The sequence below is a fragment of the Anomaloglossus baeobatrachus genome, chromosome 8 (assembly GCF_048569485.1).
Source record: "Anomaloglossus baeobatrachus isolate aAnoBae1 chromosome 8, aAnoBae1.hap1, whole genome shotgun sequence".
NCBI lineage: Eukaryota > Metazoa > Chordata > Amphibia > Anura > Aromobatidae > Anomaloglossus > Anomaloglossus baeobatrachus.
In genome coordinates this window covers 10245215-10265639 of record NC_134360.1, presented here as the reverse complement: position 1 = coordinate 10265639, position 20425 = coordinate 10245215, and the positions used below count along the sequence as shown (strand labels likewise).

Genomic DNA, 20425 nt, shown 5'->3' with positions numbered 1-20425 from the left:
CTGGTCTCCCCGAGATCAGTGATTGTTTTGTCTTGTTGTTCTGGTCTTTAGACAGTAACCTTTTGGGTGCCCTTACGTGCTATTGGTTGTATGTAGGATGTGAGGACAGAAATAGGAGAGAGAAGGTTACGAGTAGCATTTAGAAGGTGGGACGGGGGAGAGTTAGGTTAGTAAGTTATTATGATAAGCTTGTCTAAAGAGATGTGTTTTTATTGTACGCTTAAAAACTTGGGGGCTGGATATTAGTAGCATTCTTTGGGGTAGTGCATTCCAGAAAACTGGCGCGGCACGAGAAAAGTCTTGGCGACGGAGGTGTGAGGTTCGTATTATGGAGGATGTTAGTCTAAAGGCCCTGTCACACACACGGAGATAAATCTGTGGCAGATCTGTGGTTGCAGTGAAATTGTGGACAATCAGTGCCAGATTTGTGGCCGTGTACAGTTTGTCCGTGATTTCACTGCAACCACAGATCTGCCAAAGATTTATCTCTGTGTGTGACGGGGCCTTAAGATCATTTGCGGAACAAAGGGGCGGGTGGGATGATAGACAGAGATGAGGGATGAGATATATGGGGGTGCAGAGCTGTGGAGAGCTTTGTGGGTGAGGGATATGAGTTTGTATTGTATTCTGTAACTGATAGGTAACCAGTGTAGTGACTGGCACTAGGTGGAGGCATCGGTGAAGCGGCTGGATAGAAATATGACCCTGGCTGCTGCATTCAAGATGGATTGGAGAGGGGAGAGTTTGGTCCGAGGGAGACCAATCAATAAAAAGTTGCAGTAATCCAGGCGGGAATGAATAAGGGCGACAGTAAGGGATTTTGCAGTTTCGAAAGTGAGAATTGGTCGGATTCTGGAGATGTTTATAAGATGCAGGTGACATGTGCCAGTGAGTGATTGTATATGGGGAATGAAGGAGAGTTCCGAGTCAAATATGACCACCCCAAGACATCAATGATATGTCGGCCCCTGCCATATACCAACACAGGGTCATGCAGGGAGCATGACTGTGGGATCTGATAGGTCAGCGCACCGTGGTGCACTGCTGATCTCACACTATGGAAAATCAGCTTCAGTTTATTAATTGCTTAATATTACTTAGGAAACTGTCCAGAATTATTATTAATTCAATTGTAAGGGAGAAAATGAGAAAGTCCTTCATGTGCCAGATCATAGAAAAGCTGGAGCTTAAAGGGTTTTTCCAGCTGTTTGTAACTTCCGTGGAGGCTAAATGTCCACAGTGTGCAAAGAGCTCCGCTCCGTGCACCATGCACTCAGCTCAGATACGTCAGGGAAATAACCCCGTCATTGCTAATGTTTTTCTCTTCTACATAAGGAGTGCTGAACGCTATGAAGACAGAAGTGATTATTTACAGCTTCTGTCTTCTCCAGGTCCCTGCTACATCATATCCTTTTTAGTGTTGAGCGGACCCGTATCTGAAAACATCCGGATCCGCACGGTTCGAGGTTCCAATCCGAGTCCGACCAGTTTTTTGGTTTTTTCTCTCTCTCTCTCTCGCTCTCTCTCTCTCGCCGTATGTGAGCAGTGTACAGAGGAGGACACTATGACAGGAGCTAGAAATTATCTCTCATTCAATCTCATATTAAAATAGAACCTGTCACCAAAATTTGTCCCCTATAAGCTGCGGCCACCACCAGTAACCCCTATATAGAACATTCTAGAATACTGTATAGAAGTGGCTAAAAGGACCTATGCTGATGTCATACCCATGTGACCAGAAGGGGCGGAGCCTCAGACAACATAGGTGATACCAGGAAGCAACATTATTTTTCTGTTAGCTGAGGCCCCGCCCCTTCTGGTTACATGCATATGACATCAGTACAGGTTCTTCTAGTCACTTAGTAAAATGCTTCTATAATTGAATTAACATAAATAACAGATATGGGGAGGAACGACAGGCTGGGGGGGGGCAGGAATCACTATGAATACCCACTCCAGCTATCAGCTGATCGGCAGCTGCTGCCAATCGAAAAGCTGCTCATTTTACAAACTTTACTTGCTTGTGTTTCAAAAAAATTACATCTTAGCTGACAAATAAAGGTATGTATAGAATCAGCCTGATAGCGCCAGTATAGCACTGTATGTATAGAATCAGCCTGATAGTGCCAGTATAGCACTGTATGTATAGACTCAGCCTGATAGTGCCAGTATAGCACTGTATGTATAGAATCAGCCTGATAGCGCCAGTATAGCACTGTATGTATAGAATCAGCCTGATAGTGCCAGTATAGCACTGTATGTATAGAATCAGCCTGATAGTGCCAGTATAGCACTGTATGTATAGAATCAGCCTGATAGTGCCAGTATAGCACTGTATGTATAGAATCAGCCTGATAGTGCCAGTATAGCACTGTATGTATAGAATCAGCCTGATAGCGCCAGTATAGCACTGTATGTATAGAATCGGCCTGATAGCGCCAGTATACCACTGTATGTATATAATCAGCCTGATAGCGCCAGTATAACACTGTATGTATAGAATCAGACTGATAGTGCCAGTATAGCACTGTATGTATAGACTCAGCCTGATAGTGCCAGTATAGCACTGTATGTATAGAATCAGCCTGATAGCGCCAGTATAGCACGGTATGTATAGACTCAGCCTGATAGTGCCAGTATAGCACTGTATGTATAGAATCATCCTGATAGCGCCAGTATAGCACTGTATGTATAGAATCAGCCTGATAGTGCCAGTATAGCACTGTATGTATAGAATCAGCCTGATAGTGCCAGTATTGCACTGTATGTATAGAATCAGCCTGATAGCGCCAGTATAGCACTGTATGTATAGACTCAGCCTGATAGTGCCAGTATAGCACTGTATGTATAGACTCAGCCTGACAGTGCCAGTATAGCACTGTATGTATAGAATCAGCCTGATAGCGCCAGTATAGCACTGTATGTATAGAATCAGCCTGATAGTGCCAGTAAAGCACTGTATGTATAGAATCAGCCTGATAGCGCCAGTATAGCACTGTATGTATAGAATCAGCCTGATAGTGCCAGTATAGCACTGTATGTATAGAATCAGCCTGATAGTGCCAGTGTAGCACTGTATGTATAGAATCAGCCTGATAGTGCCAGTATAGCACTGTATGTATAGAATCAGCCTGATAGTGCCAGTGTAGCACTGTATGTATAGAATCAGCCTGATAGTGCCAGTATAGCACTGTATGTATAGAATCAGCCTGATAGCGCCAGTATAGCACTGTATGTATAGAATCAGCCTGATAGTGCCAGTATAGCACTGTATGTATAGAATCAGCCTGATAGTGCCAGTATAGCACTGTATGTATAGAATCAGCCTGATAGTGCCAGTATAGCACTGTATGTATAGAATCAGCCTGATAGTGCCAGTATAGCACTGTATGTATAGAATCAGCCTGATAGTGCCAGTATAGCACTGTATGTATAGAATCAGCCTGATAGTGCCAGTATAGCACTGTATGTATAGAATCAGCCTGATAGTGCCAGTATAGCACTGTATGTATAGACTCAGCCTGATAGCGCCAGTATAGCACTGTATGTATAGAATCAGCCTGATAGCGCCAGTATAGCACTGTATGTATAGAACCTGCCTGATAGTGCTAGAATAGCACTGTATGTATAGAATCAGCCTGATAGTGCCAGTATAGCACTGTATGTATAGAACCTGCCTGATAGTGCTAGTATAGCACTGTATGTATAGAATCAGTCTGATAGCGCCAGTATAGCACTGTATGTATAGAATCAGCCTGATAGTGCCAGTATAGCACTGTATGTATAGAATCAGCCTGATAGTGCCAGTATAGCACTGTATGTATAGAATCAGCCTGATAGTGCCAGTATAGCACTGTATGTATAGAATCAGCCTGATAGCGCCAGTATAGCACTGTATGTATAGAATCAGCCTGATAGCACCAGTATAGCACTGTATGTATAGAATCAGCCTGATAGTGCCAGTATAGCACTGACTTTAGGTTATATAGGAAAATCCTGGTGATTGGTGCGCCTTAATGTACAATCTAATGAATACGTCATCAATATGTTAGTACACGGCAACCTAAAGAAACTAACAACAACAACAAACATGCAAACTATGAAACTGGAAAAATTACATGTCACAAACATCAAAGACCAAAATATCTATTATCTATCTATTTATCTATCCCTCTATGTATTTTATCTATCTATCTATCTATCTATTATATATCTATTATCTATCTATCTATCTATCCCTCTATTATCTCTCTATCCCTCTATCTATCCCTTTATCTATCTATCTATCCATCTATCTATCTATCTATCTATCTAGGCCTCTATCTATCTATCTATCTATCTATCCCTCTATCTATCTATCTATCTATCTATCTATCTATCTATCCCTCTATCTATCCATCTATCTATCTATCCCTCTATCTATCCCTCTATCTATCTATCTATCTATCCCTCTATCTATCCATCTATCTATCTATCCCTCTATCTATCTATTATCTATCTATCTATCTATCTATCTATCCCTCTATCTATCTATCCCTCTATCTATTATCTATCTATCTATCCCTCTATCTATCTATCTATCTATCTATTATCTATCTAACTATCTATCCCTCTATCTATCTATTATCTATCTAACTATATATCCCTCTATCTATCTATTATCTATCTATCTATCTATCCCTCTATCTATCTATCTATCCCTCTATCTATCTATCTATTATCTATCTATCTATCTATCTATCTATCTATCTATCTATCTATCTATCCCTCTATCTATCTATCCCTCTATCTATCTATCTATCTATCCCTCTATCTATCCCTCTATCTATCTATCTATCTATCTATCTATCTATCCCTCTATCTATTTATCTATCTATCTATCCCTCTATCCCTCTATCTATCTATCTATCTATCTATCCCTCTATCTATCTATCTATCTATCCCTCTATCTATCCCTCTATCTATCCCTTTATCTATCATGAATGAATGTGTTCATACAGTCACAATTCCACATTTACACTCTGATTGTTGCCATTTCTGACTTTTTCATTTTCCTCTAATGTAACTTGTAACATTTCGCTTCGTTAACATAAACAAGAATCATAAATACGTCCTTATTGTCAGTAGTTTTCGGCGGCTTCTTGTGGAAAGTTCTCACTAAAATTCCATCTAAACAGCAAAACACTTTGTAAATCTTTCCGTCATGTTACATCCCATAAGACATATCGGTATAAAGCGTCGTCATCTGTGGAAGTTACAGCAGAACCTACCTGTGATCAGGAGCGACGTCTTATGTGAAGTGTTGAGTGCTCAGCGCTGCTGCATCTTCCAGCTTCGGCCTCTTACTCACTGCTCCAGTGATGTCACATTATAGGAAGCTGCAGAGCGTCCGACCCAGACAAACCGGCTCTGCTACTGTCTGCGGATGAGCACGACAAATGATAAAAATGAAATAACACATTGGGGTCTGTTCAGAAAACTCAGTACAGCGCTTGTATGAAATCCCCCAAATGTGCTCAGTGCTGAGCGTCCTCAGAGAGTGACCGTCACCAGCCATTATCCTGGAGCAAGGGCGGATTCCTAGTGCTTAAAGTGTAACTGTCGTGTTACATTTATTTCATAAATCAGTAGTATAGATGAACATAAGCAACTATGTAATAATCTTATCACAGGAATCTGCTTCTTTCTCTGCCAGAATTGATCATTTATCAATAATCACTTCTGCGGTAAAATCTGTATTCAGTGAAAACTTTCCCATTACTGAGATAGGAGATGACAGCTGGTGCTGATGAGATTCTATGTAGATACGAGAGGGAGGAAGGGCGGAGCTCTGCCTCTAGCACCTCCCTCAACATCTAGATCCTCCCTCTGCCTCTAGATTCTTCCTCTGCCTCTGGCTCCTCCTTCTGAATCTAGCTCCTTCCTCCTCTGCTTCTACATCCTTCCTTTGCCTATAGCGCCTTCCTGTCTCTAGCACATCCTTCCGACTCTAGCTCCTCCCTCTAGCTCCTCCCTCTGATTCTAGCTCCTCCTTCTGCCTCTAGCTCCTCCCTCTGCCTCTAGCTCCTTCCTCTGCCTCTAGCTCCTCCCTCTGCCTTCAGCTTCCTCCTCTGATTCTAGCTCCTCCCTCTGCCTTTAGCACCTCCCTCTGCCTCTAGCTCCTCCTTCTATCTAGCTCCTCCCTCTGCCGCTAACTCCTCCTGATTCTAGCTGCTCCCTCTAGCTAGCTCCTCCCTCTGCCTCTAGCTCCTCCCTCTGCCTCTAGCTTCTTCTTCTAGCTCCTTCCTCTGTCTCTAGCTCCTTTCTCTGCCTCCATCTTCTTCCTCTGCCTCTAGCTCCTCCCTCTGCCTCTAACTCCTCCTTCTACCTCTAGCTGCACCCTCTCTAGCTCCGCTCTGCCTATAGCTCCTCTCTCTGCCTCTAGCTTCTTCCTCTGACTCTAGCTGCTCACTCTGCCTCTAGCTCCTCCCTCTGCCTCTAGCTCCCTAGCTCCTCCCTCTGTCTCTAGCACCTCTTTCTTCCTTTAGCTTCTTCCTCTGCCTCTAGCTCCTTCTTCTTACTCTAGCTCCTCCTTCTGCCTCTAGCTCCTCCCTCTGCCTCTAGCTCCTTCCTCTGCCTCTAGCTCCTCCTTCTGACTAGCTCCTTCTTCTGCCTCTAGCTCCTCCCTCTGCCTCTAGCTCCTCCCTCTGCCTTTAGCTCCTCTTTCTGACTCTAGCCCCTCCCTCTGCCTCTAGCACCTCTTTCTTCCTTTAGCTTCTTCCTCTGCCTCTAGCTCCTCCTTCTTACTCTAGCTCCTCCTTCTGCCTCTAGCTCCTCCCTCTGCCTCTAGCTCCTTCCTCTGCCTCTAGCTCCTCCTTCTGACTAGCTCCTTCTTCTGCCTCTAGCTCCTCCCTCTGCCTTTAGCTCCTCTTTCTGACTCTAGCCCCTCCCTCTGCCTCTAGCACCTCTTTCTTCCTTTAGCTTCTTCCTCTGCCTCTAGCTCCTTCTTCTTACTCTAGCTCCTCCTTCTGCCTCTAGCTCCTCCCTCTGCCTCTAGCTCCTTCCTCTGCCTCTAGCTCCTCCTTCTGACTAGCTCCTTCTTCTGCCTCTAGCTCCTCCCTCTGCCTCTAGCTCCTCCCTCTGCCTTTAGCTCCTCTTTCTGACTCTAGCCCCTCCCTCTGCCTCTAGCACCTCTTTCTTCCTTTAGCTTCTTCCTCTGCCTCTAGCTCCTCCTTCTTACTCTAGCTCCTCCTTCTGCATCTAGCTCCTCCCTCTGCCTCTAGCTCCTTCCTCTGCCTCTAGCTCCTCACTCTGACTAGCTCCTCCTTCTGACTAGCTCCTTCCTCTGCCTCTAGCTCCTCCCTCTGCCTCTAGCTCCTCCCTTTGTCTCTAGCTCTTCCCTTCTCCCATCATCATAGAGTCTCATCAGCACCAGCTGTCATCTCCTCTCAGTAATAGGAAAGTCTTCACTGAATACAGATTTTATTGCACATTTGAAAATTTTGATAATGACGGATCCACTTTGGCAGAGAAAGAAGCAGATTTCTGTGAAAAATTATTACACATTTCCTTATTTTCATGTGTTCTATTGATTTACATCTTAAAAATTAAAGTGACAGTTACACTTTATTAACTTTTTGGACTGGGTCAAAACTTAAACACTTTATAAGCTAAAGAAATGCAAAAAAGTGGGTTTTATTATTAGTAATAATACTGCAATATTGGTAACAAATCCTAAGAGTCTGGAAATAGACGGGTTTGGGTGGGGTGATCTTATTCTGGACCGTGAGTCGTAGTTTTGCAGAAATGTGACCAGACCGGCTCCTGATCATGACGCATCGCTCACGTTTGGACAGGTCTGAAGATCGGAATTTCTTACAGTCAATGAGGATCTACTCAGAGAAGGCGCAGGGAAGGAAACGCAGAATCCATCGCTTCTTTTTAAGTAATTTTTTGTCCCAAATTTATCAAAATGGCAACAATGACCCGATTCATCAGAACTGGTGTTTGTTACTCCTTCTTGATGAGGGCGAGGTGTTTGATTCATTAGGAGGTGAACGCGGAGCGGTGCACATCTCACCATATGTCTTACTCCTGTCAGGAACCATAACTCCCCCCCCTCATCCCGCTCCGGCTCCGGCCACTTGTAGCAACAATGGAGTGAAAATGCCAAAAGTTGCAACATTTTCTGCAAATAAACCCAAAAACCTGCTATTTTTTTTTTCAAGCTTTTTATATTAGTTTTCTGGCATAAAGCTTTGATGATTTGGGGCTAATATTTGATGAAGTTTGGACATATTGAAAGAAGCTTTCCGGTTGATACTTTGCCTGTTTTGTGCATTTTAAGGGTTAAATTTAATCCTTTAAATGTTTCATTTGTGCAAAAAACTTAAAAAACTGAATAAATAGGAAACGTAATCCAAGGAATAGTGGAGAATATCTGAACAAAAAAATGGAGTTGAGACTTTTCTTCTCTCCCAGATTTCCTTTAATGGCCGAGCAATGATTTGTTATAATAGGGAGAGTGGAGAAAACTGGTCCGTGAGGCGAGACGTCCCCCTGACATGAGCCGGTCAGCCCGTCACCCTGAGATGAGACGGTCGGCCCATCCCACTGACATGAGCAAGTCAGCCCGTCTACCTGACATGAGCTGGTCAGCCCGTCCCCCTGACATGAGCCGGTCAGCCCGTCCCCCTGACATGAGCCGGTCGGCCCGTCCCCCTGACATGAGCCAGTTGGCCCGTCCCCCTGACATGAGCCGGTTGGCCCGTCCCCCTGACATGAGCCGGTCGGCCCATCCCCCTGGCATGAGCCGGTCAGCCCGTCACCCTGAGATGAGACGGTCGGCCCGTCCTACTGACATGAGTCGATCGGCCCGTCCCACTGACATGAGCCGGTCGGTCCGTCCCACTGACATGAGCAGGTCGGCCCGTCCCCCTGAAATGAGCTGGTCAGCCCGTCCCCCTGACATGAGCCGGTTGGCCCGTCCCCCTGACATGAGCTGGTTTGCCCATCCCCCTAACATGAGCTGGTGGCCCGTCTCCCTGGCATAAGCAGGTCGGTCCATCACCCTGGCATAAGCAGTTCGGCCCGTCCCCCTGGCATAAGCAGGTCGGCCCGTCTCCCTGACATGAGCCAGTCGGCCGGTCCCCCTGACATGAGCCGGTCGTCCGGTCCCCCTGACATGAGCCGGTCGCTGGTCCCCCTGAGATGAGCCGGTCGGACCGAGGCCCTGACATGAGCCGGTCGGCCCATCCCCCTGACATGAGCCGGTCGACCCGTCCCCCTGACATGAGCCAGCGGACATATCTAATGTGTATGTGGCTGTCTGGAGGAGATAAGTGTCAGGATCCTCCTGGGACCCGCATGATATGGAATATGGGGACGGTTAACCAAGTGATAGCAGAGCTGCAGTGCACATGACTGACGGTCGCACAATTATTACCAATTAAATTGGAACTTTTATGTGGTCCAAAATGATCCATAAAAACTGTTCTGTAAATTTTATAAAACAACATTAAGAAAATAATTCAAATATAGTCCTAAAAATACTAAGGACCAGGGGGCACTCACTGCGGGGGAAGAAAAGTGATTCCGGCAGCTAAATAGGAAAGGGTTCTTTACAGTTAGAGCAGTCAGACTGTGGAATACCCTACCACAAGAGGTAGTAATGGCAGACACTATAACAGCTTTATATCAGGGCGGAGGATTCCTCAGTGCACACATTATCGGTTATAAATGATTTCAAGACAAAATACATATTTGGTGGAGGAAAGTGAACTCGATGGACTGGGGGCTTTTTTTAACCTATGTAACTAAGTAGAAATTTTTTTCCTGATTTTCACAATGATATTTTCAACTTTGTAACTTAAAACCTTCCACCGGATAGGTAATGACGCGCTAACCTGTGGGACCCCACTGATCCTGAGAACAGGGTCCTTTAAAGCCAGAATAGAAGGGGCCGCCCGGCGTCCACAATCCTGCAGACGATGCATGGAGTGGGAATTGCTGGGAACGTTCCAGAGCCCCACTCTGCACTGGGCAGACCACAACGATTTATCATCTCTCCATAGGATTAGTGGGAGTCTGACCACTGGGACCCCCACTGATCCCGGGAAATGCCGGCATAGAGCGGAGGCCGGTGTACTCACTAGCAGTGCTGTAAATGAGACGTGGAGTGGGCATGGCTCTATTCCAAAGGGGCAGTGAAAGCCCCATTATTGGGATGAGTGGGGGTCCCAGTGCTTGGATGAGCAATTTTGTGAATAACTCATTAGGGGTCCCCCTTCCCCCCTCGTGCAGCGCCTCTTCTCTATCCTGTTTCCGGAATGTAGATTATGACTGTGATATGGAAATGCTGGAGCTTCTTCATGTGTCCAACATGATATATTACAATCAGGAAAAACAAGAATGGAACGGAACAAATAAACAAATGAGTAATTAGCGACTCATCACACTAATTATGTCACACATGTGGCGGCACATATTATCCAGCGGAGTCACAGCGGAGAGGTTCTGCGGCTTCTGTCTATGGAAACGTGTTACAAAACGTATTATTATACAGATGTAACAAACCGAAAACGGAAGAGGCCGGAAAAAAACACAATCAGCAACACATAAATACACACTGGAGGGGATCTCTACGTCTTCCAGTATCGATGGAACAAGTCCTGGGGAAGTAGAAAAAAATGGAGACTCTCTAATGCGTCTTCATTTGTGACTTTACCAAGATGGCGCCTTGCTCCAAATGGCACCCTGGATTGCAGAGTAAGGCCAGTGTCACACTTGCGAGTGCCTCGCGTGTATCTCGTGCGAGTCTCGCGTTGCTTCACCCGGCACGGAGCAACACTGACTCGAGGAGCCACACTGACCCAAGGAGCCACACTGACCCAAGGAGCCACACTGACCTGAGAAGCCACACTGACCAGAGGAGCAACACTGACCCAAGGAGCCACAGTGACCAGAGGAGCCACACTGACCCGAGGAGCCACACTGACCCGAGGAGCCAAACTGACCAGAAGAGCAACACTGACCTGAAGAGACATACTGACCCAAGAAGCGACACTCACCTGAGGAGCAACACTGACCCGAAGAGCCAAACTGACCAGAGGAGCCACACTGACCCAAGGAGCAATACTGACCCGAGAAGCCACACTGTCCAGAAGAGCAACACTCACCTGAGGAGACATACTGACCCAAGAAGCGACACTCACTCGAGGAGCAACACTGACTCGAAGAGCAAAACTGACCAGAGGAGCCACACTGACCCGAGGAGCAATACTGACCAGTGGAACAACACTGAAACCGAGGAGCAATACTGACCTGAGGAGCCACACTGAACAGAAGAGCAACACTGACTAGAAGAGCAACACTGACCAGAAGAGCAACACTGACCAGAAGAGCAACACTGACCTGAGGAGCCATGCTGACTCGAGAAGCGACACTCACCCGAGGAGCAACACTGACTCGAGGAGCAATACTGACCCGAGGAGCCACACTGACCCAAGGAGCCACACTGACCAGAAGAGCAACACTGACCTGAGGAGCCATACTGACTCGAGAAGCGACACTCACCCGAGGAGCAACACTGACTCGAGGAGCCACACTGACCCGATGAGCCACAATTACCCGAGGAGCCACAATGACCCGAGGAGCCACACTAACCAGAGGAGCCACACTGACCCGAGGAGCTACACTAACCTAAGGAGCCACACTGACCAGAGGAGCCACACTGACCAGAGGAGCTACACTAACCTAAGGAGCCACACTGACCAAAGGAGTCACACTGATCCGAAGAGCCACACTACCCGAGGAGCAGCACAGACCCGAGAAGCCACACTAACACAAGGAGCCACAATGATCAGAGGAGCCACACTGACCCGAGGAGCCACACTGACCCGAGAATCACACAGACCAGAGGAGTCACACTGACCCGAGGAGCCACACTGACCCGAGGAGTCACACTGACCCGAGGAGTCACACTGACCCGAGGAGTCATATTGCCTGGACACTTTCACTGCACAATGAATCCCTAAAAACTACTGTGGACTTCCTGTTCCTGTCCTGGCTGAGGTGGAAGCTTAGAGGAGAATCTCCTGCCACCCCTCACAGAAACCGACTAAAAACAGACCCCCCGGACGAGCCACCAAACAGAGAGCAGCACAGGAGGTTACCTAAAGCAGACAGCTATGGAATGGTACCTCCTGAGAAGCTCTGGGAGCGGTGAGTCAGCCTGGAGAAGCTTTGATATGGACAGAGGAGAAGATAAGATAATGGCATCGAGCTTGATGGGGGAGGAGCCTGAACGCATGGTGAGAGACACAGAAAAGCAAACACAGAGCTGGAAGGGGAGAGATAAGGGAGATATGAGCGAGGAGACAGGAGATAAGGAAGATATGAGCAAGGAGTCACAGGAGGACACAGCAGGAGAGAGGTGGATGCAGGGGACTGATGATGGTGGATCGCAATGGGAGGATGAAGGGGATATGGAGGCAGAGGGGAGAGAAGATGCAGACAAAGCAGGGCAGCTCAGAGACACAGCAGTGTTGGAGGATGAAACTGACAAACAGCACAGGGAGATTAATCCCACTCAGACTCACAGGAAGTCAAATGCAAGAATTCATAGTACCCCTTCCAAAGGAAACAAAAAGCAGCCTACTACACCAACATCACAAGCCTGCAAGCTATTGGGGGATGGAGGTGGTGGCCCAGTCCAGACAAAGAGAACTAAGAAAACAGCACCACCTGCAGGCCAAGACAAGTACACACAAAAGCTTAATGTGGACTATAAAAAACTGGCTGAAGAAGTGACATCACACTTGTCAAAAGAGGTTAAAGTGGCTATTGAGGCAGCCATACAAACATCATTAGCTAATATGCAAAAACAGATAAATGCCCATGCATCTAGACTGGCAGAATCAGAGCAGAGAATATCTGACTCCGAGGAGACAATACTGGCTATGCAAGCACAAATAGCAGCTCTAGCAAAATCTAATGAATACTTGAAGGATAAAGCGGACGATTTGGAAAACAGATCGAGACGAAACAACCTACGTATAGTCGGGTTGCCAGAGTCTGTGTCGATTGGACAGTTGGATAATATATGCGAGTTGGAGCTACCGCAGGCCCTGGGCATAAAGGCGAAATTCAGAGTTGAAAGAGCCCACAGAGTGGGTCCACTGAGACACCAGGAGGCGAATAAGGGAGAGGGCCACAACTCAAACAAGAATACCCCGATAAGAGCCAGGCAGGTGATTGTCAAGTACCTTGATTATAAGCATAAGGAGGAAATATTGAGGGCCTTTAGAGAACGAAAGCGTCCACTACAATATCAAGGCAACAGACTGCTAATTTTTGGGGATTATTCAGCGGAAGTATCCAGAAGGAGAAAAGAATTTACCAAAATTTGCTCATTTCTGTACAACAAAAAAGTATAGTGCCAGCTATTATACCCTGCTACACTGAAAGTTAGAAACCCCAATGGCTCGTTTGTATACTACAAGGACTACAAAGAAGCAGAAAACATTCTCATGGCAGAGCTCAACAAGACTAGGTCAGAAAGGCAAGAAAAAGGAGCTAGTGGAGAAGGGAATAATAGAAGAGGATCCCCCACAAGCTCAGGAAGAGATGTGGGACGTCTTGGGGGACAAAAGCAAGTCGAGACCAGGGAGGAAAGGAGGCCAAGCCCGGGTCGACAGCATAATTCTCGCCTGGAACACAGGAACCAACCCTTGGAGAGAAACCATGATACCTGAACTGGAACTCGCTCATTGTTTTTCCTTTTTTTGCCTGTTTTTTTTTTTTTTTTTTTTCCTCTCTTCCCAAACAGGGAGAGGCGTTGAGGAGGATGCATTACGGAGAGAGGGTTGGGGAGGTGAGAGGAGGAGGGGGAAGGGAGAAAAGAGAGGAAAACATCCCAAAGTCTGGGTCCTCTTCCCCCCCCCTCTCTTTTTTTTTTTTTTTTTTTTTTTTTTGTTCTTCTCCTTTCTTTCTCCATCTTCTCTCCCCTTGGTCTTTTTTTTCTTTTTTTCTTTTTCTCCTTTGTCCAGGAACATCATCCAAATTCAAATGAAGTGGGCCTGTTCTGGGCGGACTGATGGCTACCTGGAGTCAGAGATAAGTAGGACTGGAGAATCTTGCTGAGGTTTTGACATACTGTGCTAATTTTTGCATAATTTTCAAAGGCTTATTCAAGTTAGTCCGGGGATAGAACATATATTTTTTGGGGGGTGATTAGGGAGCTACATATTTTGGCTAGGAATAGGGGAGCTCACCAACGTGGCGGGAAACGCCGTGGATTTCTCGGAAGGGAAAATATGTTTTACAGTTACATGCTTTTTGTTGTATTTGTTATATTTGCAAGGTGGGGAAAGGGAGTGTCGATTTTGTGGTACCAACTGTGATTCTAGTGTCGAACATCTCGTCTTCCTTGATGCAGGTGGCCCATAGGGGAGGGAGTAGTAAAAGCAGAATACACAGGTTAACATGATACAGATAACTACGTGGAATGTTAAAGGGCTGAGATCACCTAACAAACGAGCAATGATATTGAGACATCTGAAAAGACTAAAGACAGACATTGCCTTATTACAGGAAACCCACTTGGGGGGGGAGGACTTTTTCCGCATGAAGAAACATTGGGTGGGCACCGTTTACGGGGCAGCGGCACAAGGTAGAAAAGCGGGCACTATGATTCTAATAAATAAACAATTCAGTCATGAGGTAGTGGCACATGAGGCAGACGACCATGGAAGGTGGCAGCACTTAACAATCGTTAGTCCAGCGGGTAAACTCAGTATTTATAATGTCTATGGCCCAAATTCACAACAAATCACATTCCATGATGACATAAAGGCCACCATATTAGCAGATGGGGAGGCTAACATTATAGTGGGAGGCGATTTTAACACTGTCCCAGACTCAGCTGAAGATAGGAGGAGGGGCGAGGAGGGGACAGCTAATGTGGGCAGGAGTTTAGACAATAGGGATGTAACATTAGAAGACGTAGGACTGAAAGACATCTGGAGACTAACTCACCCACATGACAGAGAGTATACACACTTCTCTCACCCTCATGATAGCTGGTCACGTATTGATCAGTTCTGGATCTAGCAGGATTTACTGAGTGGAACGCAAGATTGTGTGATAGAGAATATGGTGATCTCTGATCATAGTCCGGTGAGATTGGGCATTAGAGAGAAATTCAGGAGAGGTACAGATATCATATGGAGATTCCCATCGTTCCTTCTCAGGCAAGATAATTTCCATAAGGTGCTACAGGAGTGGTGGGGAGAATTCGCAGAGGACAATAAGGAACATAGAGAGTCCCCAGTGATATTTTGGGAAACGGCAAAAGCGGTCCTAAGGGGCCGTCTGGTGGGGTACGCAGCCATGATCAAACGGAAAACCAATGAGAATTATAATTTCCATAGTGAAGCAGTACGGGTAGCATATACAAATTATGTGACAAATAGATCTCCCATGACAAAAGGCAGATGGTTGGAGGCAAAAGAGGGATTTGACGAATGGGCCAAAAAAAAGGAACAACTATTCTGGTCGCACAAGGAGGTTGACTTACATAGGTTTGGCAACAAGGCGGGAAGGATGTTGGCCAATCTGGCAAGGGGCAGCAGAAAGATGACAGTGATCTCTAAACTGAAAACAAAGGGGGGAGAGGTGACTACGGATCCTAAGGACATTAATAAACTGTTGGGAGATTACTATAGAAAACTATATGGGTCAGGGAATAACGACATGACTGATGAGGCAGAGTGGCTAAGACAAGCCCAAATGCCTAGCTTGACGGAGGAAGATTTGAGTGCCTTAAACGCAGATATCACAGTAGAGGAGGTGACGAGAACAATTGGGGAGCTTAACACCAACAAGGCACCGGGACCTGACGGTTTCAATAGTGAATTCTATAAGGCTCTGAAGGATCTGATCTCGCCGGATCTAACCTCAGTCTTTAATGCTTTCCTGGGAGGGGCGGAAATACCCAAAAATTCCAACATAGCATATATTAAATTACTCCCCAAGGGAACCAAGGACCTGGATGATCCCTCTAGTTATAGACCTATATCGCTCATAAATCAGGATTTAAAAATTATGTCCAAGATCATGGCTAATAGACTGGCCGAGATCTTACCTAGGATCATTACGAATCACCAGGTGGGGTTTATCAAGGGGAGAAATGCCGTTACCAATATCCGAAAGACAATTCTAGTGGTAGACGCGGTTAGACTGGGTCTCACTGAGGGAGGGGCTAGACCTGCCCTAGTTACACTTGACGCAGAAAAAGCGTTTGATAATGTAAATTGGGGGTGGTTAGACAGGGTAATGGAGGCCATAGGGATTGTAGGCAAGATGAGACTTTACATTAGAAACCTTTATGCCAACTCGGGAGCTAGGGTACACACTCCGGGCTTTCTATCAGACGTGTTCCCTTTGATGAAGGGAACAAGACAGGGCTGCCCATTATCTCCTCTTTTATTCAACCTTGCAATCGAGCCGTTGTCAAGAATACTACAGGGACAAAATAGCTTTAAAGGAATCAAGATAAGGGGTTCAGAAGTAAAGACAGCGCTTTTTGCTGATGACATCATACTTTATATGGGGGACCCCGGTGCGGATTTGCCACAGACTCTTGCCTTGATTGAAAAATTTGGCTCATTCTCCGGTTTCAAACTGAACAAAAAAAAATGCGAGATCATGTTCCTAAAGGGGCATCATGGGACAATGGGGGGACAAATAAGGGATGGCTGTCTATGTGGAATTCCTATAGCACAATCTTCAATTAAATACCTGGGAGTGCATATAGGAAGATCGGTGGAAACAATCTATAACTTGAATTATGGACCGCTAATCAGGAAAATTATAGTTCAATTAAAGGGATGGAAAGGTCTGCCACTTCCATTACTGACAAGATGTCACCTGATAAAAATGATGAGCTTTCCTAGGCTGCTGTATCCCTTCCAGACAATCCCGCTATTGCTAAAACTAAAGGATGTGAATAAGCTCAACTCCGCGTATACAGAATTTCTGTGGAGGGGAAGGAAACCCAGAATAAAGCTGCGTACGCTGATGAAGTCAGCAGAGGAGGGAGGTCTAAACTTTCCAGATGTCCAAGGGTATAATCTTGTATGTATCATGAGGCATGTAATTGATTGGGTGAGAGGAACGAGTAGGCACTCAGATCATGCGATGGAAACTAAATATGCGTCACCGTGGGATCTGACGTCCATTCTGCACTCCCCACTATCCAGGGTTGAAGGGCACATAAGGAACTCAATTATATTCCGAGACACCATGCTAACATGGAAGTCGGTAAGGAAAAAACTGGGGCTCTCATGGAAAGTGTCCAAGTACTTGAACCCCTGGGCATTCCCAAATTTTCCCCTGGGACGAGAAAACAAGCTATTTACTAGATGGAAAGAGAGGGGAGTCAGGAGAATGATAGATGTTATGAATGTGGAGGACAGGAGGTGGATGACAGGTCGGGAAGTGTTGGATAAGTACAACCTTAATAGCTCACATGTCATCCAGTATGAACAATTGAAACATGGAATAATAGGAGACCTGGGTGTGGTTGGAAGAGAGCTGAACAGAAGTTCGATTGATGAGTTACTGGAATGTGATGTAACAAGTATAAATGTCTCTAAAATTTATCGATCGCTAAGGGGGGTGCTTATCTCACGGGAGGATAGTCGGACTTTAAAAGCGTGGGGGAAACAATTGGGAAGGGAAGAAGTGGTGGATGATATACTGAGAGGATGGGTACAAGTGCGGAAACATATTACCAATGAGAGATGGAGAGACACTCAATTCAGAATTCTACATAGGGCCATTATAGGTTTCAACATACCAGGTAGGGATAGGTGGTGTCCTAAGTGTCAAAAAGAGAAAACGGATATGCTGCATGGGCTATGGGAATGTGAGACAATCGCTAGGTTCTGGAACCAAGTCAGACTATTTGCCCAGTCAACATGGGGAATTTTCAGCAAACTAGACTTAATGGTGTGGATTTTCCACTCCTTTGAGGGAGGAGTAGGAGGAGGACCGAACACGCCGGAAAAGAGGAAATACGCAATAATGCATGACATAGCCATGATAGCTAAGCGTTGCATCTTAAAACACTGGATTCAAAGGGAGGGCCCATCCATAAAGGAGGTTGTGGGCGAACTACACAACCTTCTGAAGTGGGAAAAACTAGAAGCGGAGAGGGATAAAGATGGGTTGACAGCCAAGTTTTTTGTGAGATGGAGACATTTTATTGAAAGCCAATTCACACAGGGAGAAATAATTAACCTGATGGCACCTTTTGTTCACTCGGAGTGGTATATCCTGAGCGATATCCAGGACAGCCTGGGTAAACTGAGAATCACCTAGGAGGGGGCTCTGGCGGGAGGGGGAGACGAGACGGTTGGGAATACCAAGACACGCTAGCAAAATTGAAATCATTCAGGGACGACACAGAGATTTAACGAATTGTATTGCATATGTTATATTATATTTCATTACCTATGTTTTGGTTTAATGTTACTGTATACTATCTTAAATCGAACAGCAACATGGAACTCCAAATTGGGGTATCACCCACCTCTATGTCACATTTTGTCAGACGAATGTTCTTCTTTTGCAATGATACTTGTCATGTTTTTACAAATTTGAAAAATCAATAAAAAACGTTTTGGAAAAAAAAAAAAAAGGTAAAAAAAAAAAAAAACTACTGTGGAAATGCAGATTTTTTATCATCACCATTATAAGGTAACGTGAATGTTCTCATTTAAAACCATAATCCGTCCGCAAAATACGAGTCCTCGCTTCAAGGTGGGGAAAGCAGCTGCAGCCATGGTCCCTGATGATGTCCCGTTGCTGTTTATTATAAGGTAGGGACTTATTAATTAAAGTGCATTAGAAAAGAGATCGGATTATTGCATTAAATAGACTTTTAGGATTAAAATCAAATTTATTCTCTGCCCACTCCATTACAAGACATTGAGGTCAATTGTAGCTTCAGCTTTGTGGGAACAGTTTGGGGAAGACCCTTCTCTATCCTCCATGACTGTGCCCAGTGCACAAGCTCCATACAGACATGGAGGGGGGAGAACATGACGCTGCACAGAGTCCGGACCCCAGCCCCATCCTATAATGGAGACTGTGAGCCCGGTCTCCCCCCAACATTAGGGTCTGACCTCAAATGTTCTTCTGGATGAAGGGGCAAAAATCCCCCAGATGCCTCCAAAATCTTGTAGAAATCCTTCCTAGAAGAGCGGGAGACGTTATATCTCTATGGATTTAGAATGAGAGGTCAGAAAAGCTCCTATAGGTGAAATGTGGAGGGGCACAATAATCTTCTTATTGGGATTACATAGGGGACAATCTGTGAGATGTGATCCACTTCCAGATCTCCAGAGCAAAGAAATCAAATCATAGATGTATATAAATTAATTGATGTGTAATATAATGAGAAATGACTCAGGGAAGAAGTATTAGACACGTTACTGCAATTTACTTAATACTTTGTATATGTCACAGCTCTGTTTGGATTCGATGACTTGTTGTTGTGTGATTGGTTCCTCTGTCTGCTGAGTATACAGGGAACACGATATAACGGTAAGCCCTGAAGCTAGGGAGAGGGGAGCGGGGTCACTTTCTACAACTTACCTGAGGCTGATCCCTACACTCCCTGACATCCTGATACGGATCCTTCCCCCCTTTCCCGATTATGTGCCTAGGCCCTTACTTACCTTGAACTCATCCTGGCTAGTGAGAAGGACAGCGAGAACACTAGTCTTACCACTGCAATAATACAGAACAAAGGGAAGGGGGAAAATAGACACAAAAAGAAAACACTCCAAGCTTCTCCAATGCAGCTAAACACCACAGCTGCAATTGTCACAACTCCTCAGCTTCTTCTAAAGACAGGCTCTTTCCAAAGTGGTAAGCAGAAGAATGAAAATTCTATATCCGGCGTCAGATAATAAAACACGTGACTTTTTATAAGGTAGGATAGAGGTCACAAAAGAGCTGCACCTAGGATTAAGGCTACAAAGGATAGCCAGATAGGAAAGAATCCCTACAGCACTAAAAGCACTTCCCCGGAAGAAAGCATCAGCACTGAAACGCACATTAATGACTGTAGCACCATGCTCATCACATAGGTATGATGTTATTCTTATACCTTGTAACATTGAACCTTCTTGGATTATATTGGCTTTCGTGCCCCCTGCTTTACTCTGCACACACTATTTCCCTGGCATAGTTCTATAGTGGTTTATGCTGTTTGCACATTTATATAATTGATTATTTTTGCCCTTTTACTTTAGAATATATTTGTTTATTCATTAATTTGGGCTATTTTCATTGTGAATTTATAGTGCAATTTCATATTGGGCCAGTGCAATATAATTTATAAGATAAACCTTTGCTATAGTGATTAATATTTTTT

General features: G+C 45.3%; 1 protein-coding gene across 1 annotated transcript in view; it reads right to left on the bottom strand.

Annotated features, from left to right (window-relative positions):
• The window catches only part of TMEM40 (transmembrane protein 40), an 80093-nt gene that overhangs the window by 21616 nt on the left and 38052 nt on the right, over positions 1-20425 (bottom strand). Inside the window, exon 2 of the mRNA XM_075320644.1 lies at positions 5271-5419. The gene's annotated coding sequence lies outside the window, so the exon portion shown is untranslated. The remainder of the gene's footprint in view (positions 1-5270; positions 5420-20425) is intronic.